The 12,455-nt window shown below is 38.2% G+C and overlaps 1 long non-coding RNA gene across 1 annotated transcript in view; it reads left to right on the top strand.

Annotated features, from left to right (window-relative positions):
- Positions 1 to 449: 449 nt before the first annotated feature.
- The window catches only part of LOC130577566 (uncharacterized), a 12,612-nt gene continuing 606 nt past the window's right edge, over positions 450 to 12,455 (top strand). The window contains exons 1-2 of the long non-coding RNA XR_008965776.1: positions 450 to 518; positions 11,548 to 11,602. This is a non-coding gene — a long non-coding RNA (uncharacterized LOC130577566). The remainder of the gene's footprint in view (positions 519 to 11,547; positions 11,603 to 12,455) is intronic.

Raw genomic sequence — 12,455 nt, 5'->3', positions numbered from 1 at the left:
TTGACTCGATGTTCCCGAATCGTAATTTTGCAGTTTCAAATTCTTTGAAGCTCCATTTTTTTGCCCTTTTTGGGGCTAAGGTGGGAAACATTTTGACAGAGTTGTTCTCTAAGAACAAGTGTCTTTTCTGTTTTTTTATTTGTTTTGTTTCAGGTTTGGTTATAAAATGATTCATAACCATACTAACACCCACAGACAGTGTCTCTAAAAAATGATTTAAAGAAAATGTACTGCATTTTGCTCCTTTTTCCATTGTTCTCAAGAACTGCATTTGTTCTCATTTAGCTTCAACAAAGATCAGATTGAGCTGGAACTTGGGTAAGAGAGGTGATAAGTTTGCAGATAAAAATGCATCTCATCAGTCATGAATTGCACAAATTAATCTTCAGATAGGGGCATGTCATTCAAGAATTTACATGCTAGCACTTTAATTGTCAGAAGCTAGTTTCTATTAGGCAGATTGACTGAGAATGACTAACAGCATTTCCCATTAGTGGAGGGAAAAAGAAAAAATTAAGGTAAGTTCAAAAACATTAAGAAAATGCTTTAATAATATTGTTTGACTCAGCTTGTAATGAGAAAAAGAGCAAGACCTTAAGTGAATTAAGACCAAGTCTGCTTTGTTTAATAAATGCTTTCTCTCTGCTTAGAACAAAAGATRTGTGGAAAAAGACAGTGAATGAAAKATATATTATACAGGAAAAAGTGTGAGAAAAGGAAATATCTGTTAAAAGGAGTACTTTGAAAAGGGCTAAAAGAAGTTCTGTGAAAAACAGTGACAATCTTTTCCTTTTTTTTTTTTTATGTAATTTGATTTTTTTTTCTGACCAATGCCAGTAAAAAGTAGGGTTTTCTTTCCTGTAATAAAATGGACCAAAAGGGCCTGAGCTTTGTGAGTGGTTTGATTTGCATAGGGAAAGAACGCAGCTGCAGACACAAGCCACAAATTGGTTGCTGTTTTTGTGCTGTGGTCAGATATTTTGATGTTTCAGATCATAAATTGATCACTGTGTGGGTCTGGAAAATTCCAGGTCCACACCTTGGCCTGTCCTGGCAAAGTGCAGCCCTCCCTTCATGGGGAATGGGCTCTTTGGGCAGTGCTGGAGCAATCTCTGCTCAGCCCTGCTCAGCCCTAAACAAACATTAGGATATTAAAGATTCACCACAGGCTCAAATTTCTGAGAAGAAAAGGATTTGGGCCACATCCTCACTTGGAATAATCTTGTTTCCAAGAGCAGATACCASTGAACAGCACTTGTTTATGTCAAGTCATTGGATGTAATGCCTTCCACGAGCTTTTTTTATGTCATTAAGGGTTTGTTCAATTGCTAGACAAAGCTCTGCAGGTCATAATGGTGATAGCACTTTGTGCTATTGTTCTTTGCACTTATCATCTGAAAGCATTTTTAATGTATTTATTACGCTTAAAGAGAAATAAATTATGAGGGAGTAACCCAGAGGCAGCTCAAAATTATTACAACCTGTTGTTTTTGCAGGTGAATAAAGGAAAAAGATTCCTTTTTGCCTAAGGTTACTGTGAACCAGAAAAAAAAAAAAAAAAGAGGATTAAACTCAAGGTGATATGACTACTAATCTTTGGCTTTAATAACTGAACTGCAGCAGGTCCCACCTGGGCTCAGGGTCTTGCTTGTCATTTAGACAAGTAATTGAATAAAAGCTAAAGCAAAGAATCAATCCTCGTTCTTGTTACGTTTAGGGGGATTTCTTATCATGGATCTACATGTGACATAAAACCCTAATGAATCTCGTCAGCAGTGGGATATGTTCTAGATGTGTTTCCTGACCACAACAAAAAACCTTGGCCTTGATCTGTCAAAATAAAAGAATAAATACCTAAACACACAAAACTTGTTATTGAAAGAGACGGTTTGTTTATGTGTATTTAGTATTATATATACTTGTGCTTGCAGCAGCAGAGGCTCAGGACTTTACAATTAATTTGTCCCTCTCCTGCAATACTGTCCAGATACTCAGGGACAGAGGAGCTCTGCTCTTGTGCTTGGTTTAAAAATCATTTACATACGTACAGTGAATGTCACAGCATTTTATCTTAATATGTAAAATAACTGACTTTTGCCACCTTATCCCATGTGTTTATCTGATTGCTCTGATCATCTTAGTGTTCTGTACCATCTCTGGAAATACATGACAAACTCTCCGTTTTTGTTATAATTTCCTCTAAAAACCCCTGTGGCTAATCTGTAATTTACAGATTGCGTGCTGTTAACGTATTTTCTACTGCTCCTTTTTCTGCAGTTGTTAAGGGGCTTTTTGTTTTATTTTGTTTTTAATATTTGATGGATTTTTTTTGTTTATTTTTTGGTTTTGTTTCTTTTTTTTTTAAGAGAAGCACACAGATGACATTCCAATTTCCAATGCCTAATAACAATTTATGTCATAATTACAAGTGGTCCTGTATACCTTGGGCTGATGAGATATTTTGCCTCAGAAATATTTTCACATTGTCCCACAGAAAATATTTTTATACCAAACATACAGAATAATAACTCATCTTTGAAGAATAATGTCTAATTTTTGAAATAAGTCGCTAGGAACAACAAAACGTTTTTACTTAAATCCAGTGAAACTGCTATTTTTGTATGTTTTACTCTTCCCACTAGAAACACTGAATTTGAACAACTTTTGAACAATATTTAGTCTTGTTTTGAGAAAATAGAAAATTGCAAAATTGATTTGTTTTATATGCAAGGATTGGATTATATTCTCCTTCATTATTTTGAAATATGTAATCTTAATAGAGACTCTCAGGAGAGGTATATGCATGGATTGTCACTTTCTCTTTCAATATCTTTGCTTGATATCTCATAAAACTTCACAGTGTTATGGAACTGCATATAAATGTATGAAGAAAGGAACAAAAAAGTTCTAATCTTCCTGATTTATCACCAGTTTCAAAGCATTACTCTTACAAAACCCCCAAATTATCTTTTTTTTTTTTTTTATTTTTTTTATTTTAAGACAAGAAGCCAAATCCTCCTTCTTTCTTTTATTTCTGTCCTCCCTTATCTCCCTGCAGTTCTTACACGACCCTGCTAGGTAATTCTACTTTGTTTTAGGGAATATTGAGTGTTCATGGGAGTATCTTCTGGCCATGCCCTATAAGGATACCTACTCCCAAATTATTCTTCCAGTGTAGACTAAGAAGATAAATGAGTCTCTGACAGCTTAGTCAATGCCGAATATGTTTTTTTTAATTGAGTTTTAGAGGAAGTTGAATGGACCAAGTCCTGAAAGCAGCCATTTGCCTTTGCTGGCTGTTAAAGTGCACACAGGGGTACCAAAGCAGTGCCCCTGTTCATGTGCACACAGAGTCACATCCCCCCTCAACTCCTTCTTCCTGTCTTGGGTAGAGRTAAAGCTTATCAGACAGAAAGGCACTTCCATGCACCACCACTYTGTGCTGATGGGAGATTCTTGTGAGTAGGAACGTCATCACTTGTGGCCAGAGTGCTCTTCATGACATGAGAGCTGATTTGGCTGGTGGTTGATTTCAAACTTGTTTGGGTTTTTTTGTTTTTTTTTGCAGTGACTTCAGTGAGATTTAGATCAAACATCAAGCTCTTTGCTGTCCGTGATTTTTTGCTGAACGGGGAAAATCAGTCTCTTTAACATACAAAATGCGTAATTGGCAGAATTACATGCATGGCCAGGCTGGGAGGGAATTTGGTCAAACTGGTCTGGTGGAAGGTGTCCCTGTCCAYRKCAGRRARTTGGAACTGAATGATTTCTAASRTCCCTTCCAACCCAAACCATTCTATGGCTCTGTGATTTTCTGATTCTGTGGCTGAAGAGATACTAAAAGCTAACAGTTAGRATTAGCTCACAAAATGATGTTATGAACCTATGAGTAAACTTCCTGRACATCATAAAATAGAGAGTTAAACSAAATTTCCTAAGAAACATTCTTGAGTTATGGTATTTTGGGCCTTGCTTTGCATTTTTTAGTGAAAGGCACAGCAAAAATTTGTACTGCTGATCAGCAGAGAACACAAACTTCATCCATTGCTGAATAAGATACTGTTTGARCACTTGAGCATTTACAAGGAATGCAGAGGATCATTCCAGGATCATTCATGGTTCACATTGGTAGACATTTGGTAACTAACCAAAAAAATTGTGTTAGGAGTCATCCAAATCCTGTTGCAGCCAAGCTTGAAGTAGAATACATTCTGCAAAAGAGAACAGTTACAATTTTATCCTTTGTGTGTTTGATTCAAGCACACCAGCRTTATAAACCATGGGCTGATAAATGGAGCTCAAATATCGGTGAAAGAACAGAGTTTTCAACCATGCATAACACAGGAACAAATTGTTGAACTTACTCAATTCTAAAGGCCTTTTCCATAATTTTTGCTCATGCAAAAGACTCCTGAGGCAACAAGACAGCTTACCTGCCAGCCTTGACATTTCTATAACCAAAGCAATATTTCAGAAGCCTCGCGCCATAAATCTGATGTGGATTTGAATTTCCCGAAAGTAATAAATGATCCAATTAGAAAACAAACAAAAAGGTGAGAATAATTAYGCTGTTTATTCTTCCATGATGATAAGGTGAGCTTGACAAGACAGAATGCTTTTCCTAAACCCAGAGTTTCTCTSTGCTTGCAATTGATCTTAGGAGTTAAAGATTCTGTTTGCATTTTTAACGCTCTGAGGTAAAATGTATTGCCTTGATAGAGATGTTAAGGAGCAGTTTGCCTACAGTGTCTCTCACCCTTCATTTTCTATTCCTCTCACTTATTGCAGAATTTCAAAGGCATTTGGGGATATTTTATCTGTGTRGAAGTAAGTCTCACACTGCAATGATTTACAGTGGCGCAGCTTTTAAAATCCTTTCTCAACAGCTTTTCTCTGCATTTAATCATTCACAAATGCACTGTTAATTAATTACACAGATTATTTTTAATGAAAAAAGAATCGCCACAAAAAGAAGGCTGTTTTCCAGCTCTCTTTTTRTGTTTATAGGTGCAATCTGAACCAACAGCTGTTTTATTAGGCACCAAAGATTGCAATTCTTTGATTTTTAGATTTTCTGAGGACTAATTGTACATATTGAAAGAACCAAAGGTAGATTTGGTACATTTTCATTAGTGAATCCAATCCAAAACCAGCTGTGCTTCAATGAGTGTGGATAGAYGCTCTTTGTGGTAAAATTAGGACCCAGAACTCAGAAAACACTTTGCAWCTCTAAATAGTTTCTTATGGATAATCTGTAATGTAGATGATGTGTTTGCTGTTTGCTTGAGGTTTATATTTCAGGACACCTTCTCTCCATGCATGTCCTTTCATCTTAAAGCAGAAAATCATGTAATATTTTGAGTTGGAAGGAACATCTAAATATTATCTAATCTTTCCCTCTCTGTATGACAGTTTCCAAAGAGATGCCTAACTAGGCAGCTATGGCCAAGTCAGATGAATCCTTACTTTTGGGGGTATTAATAAAAAAGCTCAAAAAATTGTTTTTTTTGTAAAACAAAAACAAACAAACAAACAAACAAAATTTTTATCAAAATAAAAAAATATAATTCTGAAGCAATCACATTGATCAGTTGAGTGGCTGCTCCCTGTCCATCCCTCCATCAGAAATTCTGGGGTTTTTTTTGGTTTTTGAATAGTGTTGACTGATTTAAACAAAATTCATCAAAAGAGTTCAAGTTCTGAAGATACTGAATCCTGAGGGATTCTTTAAAAATAGGTGTCTGAGTAATGARAAAGTCTTAATTAGTCTGGACTGAGAGAAAGGCCTCAGTATGACTTGATGCCAGAGACAACAGGTAATGTCCAACCTGTGGGAAACCTGAAAGTCCTCAGAGACTTCAGAAATTTCCCAGGTCACAGAAGTTGCTAAATAAGCTTTTCTTTCAGTAGAAGACAGAAACCTGAGCCCATAAAATGGCTGTGTCAGTTTTAATTCGATAATGATAGGAACACAAGCATCAATTTTAAAACATACCAAAAAAAAAGAACAGTGGAAAAATATAAAAAAATACAGTGAATCTGCTGTTTTGCACAGAAYCATGGCTCTGTGTTTCCACTGTGCTGTGTTTGTGCTCATTTGCACCAAGAGAGGTGGGAGTAGAACAAGCCCGTGCCAGGGTGGAGGACAGTAATGATTTCCACCCACTTTGCTCTCTGACTGCACGGAGCACGGGGTGGCATTGAATCAACCCCAGTAACTCCATTCCTGAGTGCTGAGGTTGCTCTGAATATTTCCAGCACAAGGTTTTGTTTTGCTGCATGTCATAAAAAAAGAGCTCCACGTTTATTGTTTGCAGAGTTTTGCTTTTTTTTTTTTTTTTTCACCCCCACTGCACAGTTACGAAAATGATTTCATTCTTATTCTACTATTGTGGGCTTCAAGAATAGATCTCCTTGCCTAGCATTCCTCTGAAATATGAAAGAGATGCCCTCTGCAGCGAGCTTAACACTGCTATCATCTGCATAATAAAGATAGTCTGYATGTATAGAATGTGCACACACAGGTATAAATTTATACTGATATACTGTGTGGGCACAAAGATAAACGGAATAAGAATCCCAGCAGCAAAATAGGAGAAGAGACCTGTAACTCAGTGACTGACATYAAGAACAGATCTCATCTGTCAAATGACTGAATTGAGAGGCTTTTATGAACATCTCTCCTAGGACAAAGTACATTATATGTGCAAAATGAATGTATGCAACCTGGTAGTGTGCCATTTCCCTAACAATTTCATTAAAAAGTTGTTTCTCATTCTTTCTTTTTTTCATCCCCTTGGCAGTTTTCTTTCACCTCCTGACCTGAAAAAAAAGAAAAAAAAACTGGATTCTCCAAAATACGTGTGCTAAATTGTGCATCTCATTATGTGTCAAATTATCTATTTAGTCACAACTTCAGATGCTCTCAGAGCCATTGAACACAATTCAAAAATCATTAAAATAGTAGAGTTACAGAGACATTCTTGTAGACTTGTGGGGAATTTGTTTATGTGATTGCAATTGGTTTTCTTTGAGGGATGTAAAGGCAAAGAGCTGCACAAATCTKAATATTTATCAGGATTATATCAGCAATGTTATTTCCACAATAACATAACACGGACCTTTCTAATAATGATGTCTGCTTATATACAAACGTAGAAGCAAACATCAACTGACTTAGTAAAACAAGGCAAATATTGCCTTCTAGTAGAAATTATTTGGTGATAGATCTTGCTAATGAAAGTTTTTTCACAGGCATAGGGCCCTGATTCRGAAAGGCACTCACATCACTTTGTTGGTGTGATTTTGCCCCTGTTGAACTCMGTGGAACCACAAACAAGCTCAGGTTTCATGCGGGCTCCACAAGTTCGATGAATCAGCACCTGAACAGCAATGAGAAAATGCCCTTAACTGTGGAATCATGTCAATGACTCGATGAAAACTCAATTTTTTTCCAGCTAAAGACTTCTGTTTAAGAAGAGATATAATATTGTGCATTTTGCCATATGTCTGCATTAAAACTCTGTTTTCTTAACTCGGTGAATTTTTTCCACTTAGTAGAAACAACTGAATTTCCAGCTTGTTTTATGGAGTTTTTATCAAGCCCACTGGGGGTTTCTGATCTACTTTTTTAGGTAGGTTAGGCTCCAGTAGATTCGAGTTTGAAAAGTATCCTTTCTGAATAGACATTGAAATACTTGTGTGACTGAAGAGAACGGTGGAACTTCTCTCAAGCTGAGGTTGAGACAACAACTTGTCCCCCTTTAAAGTAGTTCTGAGTCCCCTAACATCATGAAGGCATCACCAAAGGAACTAAAAAATAGGAATTTTTGCATCACAGTCAAGTAGAAGAAAATTATTTTAATTTTTTTTAATAGATAAAAAAGGGAGTAAAAAAGCAAAACTTAAATAAAAGGGTTGGATTCGCTTATACGCTTTGAAGCTTTTCTTTGTAGGCAAGAAATCAATGTGCAGAGAGGGGAGAGGGGAAAAGAAACCAAAAATAATTGAAGGAAACACTGAGTTCTGTCTTTGAATTATATAAAAGCAGCTGCATTTGATTTAATTTTTCTTTAGCATAATGTGCTGTATAATCACTGGCTTCATCATCCCCTGGGCCCAGGTTTCCTCTTAGCACAAGCTGTGGGACCTGTGCCACAGAGTTCAGTGGAAGCAGAATTTGACCCATACTTTGCTTTAAAAATAAAAGGTACCTGTGTGACTTCCTTCATAGAAACTCTTTCTTTTGAGATGCCAAATGGTCCTAAAAATCATTGYTTTTGATGCCATCAGCCTTCTCCCTAGCAAACTATCAAAAGGAATCAATAATTTCCCAAAAAGATACAAGTCCACACTCCTAAGGCTCATCAGCTGGAAGGATATAGATAAATGGGAACAGGAGAAATAATGCAATCATCAAGGGGATTGGGGGCAAGACTTGTTTCAACCCCACTGTTGAACTCAGGGCAAGGCTGGGGGAGGGAGGAGAGAGGGAGGAAGAGGATGGGGGACTCTGTGCAGAGACATGACCYWTTTTCTCAGTCCATTTAAAGGCTGGATCTCTTCCAAGATAAGGCAACTTACTTTCATGAGGGTGAAAGAAGGTTTTTCAAGGGAAAAATTTGTCCCTAAAAAAGATGTTAGTGTGAATTTGAAATCAAAGCAGAGTAGTGAAAAATGCCAGCAATTCCTCAGTTATCAAACAAAGCTTAATGATATATTTGGGATTCTTTTTTCCTCCTCTCCCAAAACGCAGAGAGGACTGTGGTATTTCAGAGATTATTTGAGCTATTAACCACAGACAAATAAATATTAATTGAGTCTGCTTCCATATGAAATATATAAGAAAATTTATAGCACCTTTACTAAAAAAATAACATAGTTCTTTTAGCCTTTAAGCCTGAAAATGCAAATAAAATGAGCAAAAGCAAATAAATAATAATTTGTCTCTCCTGCCACCTGGAGAACTCCATATGTACTCTAAACATTGCTTAATTAAAACTCACAGAACCCTGGTCCAGTAATTATTTCTTAACTGCTTGTTTTAGAGCAGAGAGCCTTTGGCCTTCAATTACAATAAATTACAGAGAGGGCAAGCGTGGACAGGCAGGATTCAATAGCCTTTAGTCAGCCTCATCTTCCCAGCTCTGGAAAGCAAGGTTCTTTTTACAGTAGGACTTGACTCTGCAAGCCCTGAAGTCATGGTTAAAGATCCCATTGACTGTCTGGGCACAGACRCAGCCCCCCCACGCCTGTGGGGATAAGGGTTAACATTTAACTTTGCATTAAAGCTGTTTCGCTGCACCCAGACTAATTTTTTTTCTATTTTTTTTTTTTTTCCCAAATGTGGATTTCCCCCCACCCCACATTCTTCTCAATGCGGTTTCAATGTATTCATCTTCCTGAGATCACTTTTACCTGATAAAAGTGCAAAGCCATTATGGCCTTATTTGTCAATTYGGTGCGTGGGGGGAGAAATGGGAGATTGAATGTTGAGGTTCTACAGCTCCTGCAGCACGTGGTGATTCATTAGGACATTATGTGGTAGGTAGCTGCACTCTGGCATGCTCTAGGCATCGTGTACACTGCCTTTTGAAACAGAGCAACATAATAAATCCCTTTGTTAATAACTCTAAATGATGCCTTATGCCTTGGAAATTCCTTTTCCTCCTGGCGCAAGCAACTGTAATCTCCGGGGTGCTGCAGGACTGAGTAGACATCCTAATGCCTTTACTGGAGGTGAAACAATATCTACCTCATTAGCAGGTCACAGATCAAGCTATTAGCAACGTGGTGGGAAGCCAGCTAGGATTTGGTGGGATTTATAAAGGGTCATCTAGAGGCAGCATGCAAAAAAAGCTTTTGGGTGTGAAAACACCTCTGATGGACTATTTCCCACTCAGTGGGCATGGAAAGGACATTTTATCCATAGAGCAGACTAGTTTGGCAATGGTGATTACTCAGGCTTAAAGCTTTATGTATCTCATGAAATCTGCAGCAGTTCCTCTCGATAAATTAACTTTGGTTGTGTCACAGAGGAGGAGGAAGCCCATCAGCTCATCTCTGTTTCCTTTGCTCTTTATCTCTTTGCAGCGCTCGTAGCAGCAGGGAAAGAAAACACTTCAACATCTGCCACAAGTGAACATTCTGCAGCTCCAGAGTAGCCCAGGGGGTCAAATCCTTGGTCCTKATGCATAACCAGGGGAATGTTCAGCAGCTTGGGGTAGCTTGGGGTGTTCTACTGGATGCACCGTAGCTGCACCAGCCAGCTGCATCCCTCAAAAATCCTTCAGGTTCATAACATTTTATGCAGTGTTTCTTTTAAAAAACAAATCTAGATTGATGGCTCTAAATGTTATGTTGGTGGTTGCAAACAAAGCTCAGCTTTTTTTTATTATGCCAGAGGGGGAAGGAAACTGAGGCAGGAGGACAATTTCTCAAGCCTACCTGGTGAGGCTTGCAGGGAGTGCACAAATGTCATCAATCCCGAAGTTACAGGAGTTTTGTCACATGAGGACAGAGCATTTGTAATAAATTACCTTGCCCAATCCTTGCAAACTCCAAGTTATCCAAGAGATGGGATGGTCTTCTGTCCCATGTGTGTCTGCTTCCAGCCTTGGGAACCTCAGTTCTCCCTCATCACTCCAAGAGTTTTGTACATTCCCAAACATTCTGGCTCTATAATGTCTCTGTAACGCTACTATTTTTAATGATTTTTGAATTGTGTTCAATGGCTCTGAGAACATCTGAAGTTGTGACTAAATAGATAATTCTACACATAATGAGATGCAAAATTTAGCACAAGTATTTTGGAGAATCCAATTTTTTTTTTCTCTCAGGTCAGGAGGTGAAAGAAAACTGCCAAGGGGATGAAAAAAAGAAAGAAAGAATGAGAAACAACTTCTTTAATGAAATTGTTAGGGAAATGGTGCACTACCAGGTTGCATCCATTCATTTTGCACATATAATGTACTTTGTCCTAGGAGAGATGTTCATAAAAGCCTCTCAATTCAGTCATTTGACAGATGAGATCTGTTCTTGATGTCAGTCACTGAGTTACAGGTCTCTTCTCCTATTTTACTGCTGGGATCCTTAYTCCAGTACATCCTCTTCAGAGCAGYGTGGTGCTGGTGCTTCCACCRGAGAGRAGTGAGGTGCAGGATTYCCTGCAAAAATTTAGGTTAGAAATYCTTATTGATGCASCCAAGTTTACTTATCAAATATTTTTATAATATGGAGATTAGCYCCTGGCTATGATCTTTGTCTGGTCTTTGGTTCATTCCTCTCAGCTCATAAAATATCTTTACATACAGATGCAGCAGACAAAAAGGCACCAAAATAGGAAGACCAATTTTCTGTTAAAAAGCACATTTGGGAAATTCCTTTTCAATTGACCCTCCAAGGCCTGGAATATTTTTATGTGTGCATGAGGTATTGAGACCCAAACACACCAAGCTAAATGGTCCATCACATTTAAAAAAAGACACACAAAAAATTTTAGATTTATTTCACTGGCATCCATAGCAAGAAGATGTTTTGCCATTTCAGAGGGCACACAAAGCACGAGAAAGGAAGGAAGAGTGGTTCTGTGATCGCTTTACTGGTGAGTGGTGTAATGCTGAGAGACAGTAGGSTCACAGCTAAATCAGATTCCCTTCCTACCTAACCCTGCTACTGAGAATGGATCATTTCAATCTTCTGAGATTCGTGATTACTCACCTGCAAAACAAATGATTTTCTGAAGTATGTTAAAACTCCTCCTTCTTATTCTTTTTTTTTTCTTAAAAACGGCTAAGCCTTCCACTTTGACAGCATCTTTCTTCTGCATAACTTAGGCAAACAGGGTGCCGTTTGTCCATACAGTCTAAAATCAAGCACTTATTTAAAGTTAGGTGCTTTAAGAAGATGCAATATTAGGCAGGATGAATTAAGAACACCTAACTTGAGAAGATACCACTCTCCAGAGAGCACACATTGGCCTGTAAGGGCTTTCCAAGGGGAGAAACAGGACTGTAGGCAGAGGAAAAGCAGCACCCTCTGAGCTCGTGGCAGCAAGTATCAGAATCAGTAATTTACTGTTATTTGTAAACTCGGTATTTGCGAGGGCTCTTCCCTTCCCACCCTCGATCTCAGGCTGAGCAATGTCAGGGCTGTTCTGAGTCACTCTGCTGTCCCCAAGGSAAGGGATGGTGCAATTCTTTCTTTTGGGAGCCTGCACAGAGCTTTGCTGCTCGTGGCAAATTGGTTGTGGTCATCACCTCCTACAGACCTGGCTGCTTTGGGGACATCCAGGATCACTCTTGCTAAAACCCCAAATCTCCTTTACCTCCCAGGACAAGATCATGACAAGGACAGGTAATAAAGGCTGAAAACATAATCCAATCCTGTGCAAAGTGTCTGGTTTTGCAAAGTTTGGAGCTCACCACACAACCACTGCAGCCTAGTGCCATGCCTTG

This window comes from Malurus melanocephalus, unplaced genomic scaffold, assembly GCF_030028575.1.
Source record: "Malurus melanocephalus ecotype Western Australia unplaced genomic scaffold, MMel_1.1 scaffold_183, whole genome shotgun sequence".
Lineage (NCBI taxonomy): Eukaryota > Metazoa > Chordata > Aves > Passeriformes > Maluridae > Malurus > Malurus melanocephalus.
The sequence above is the reverse complement of the archived record's forward strand: the minus strand, read 5'-3'. Positions and strand labels throughout refer to the sequence as shown.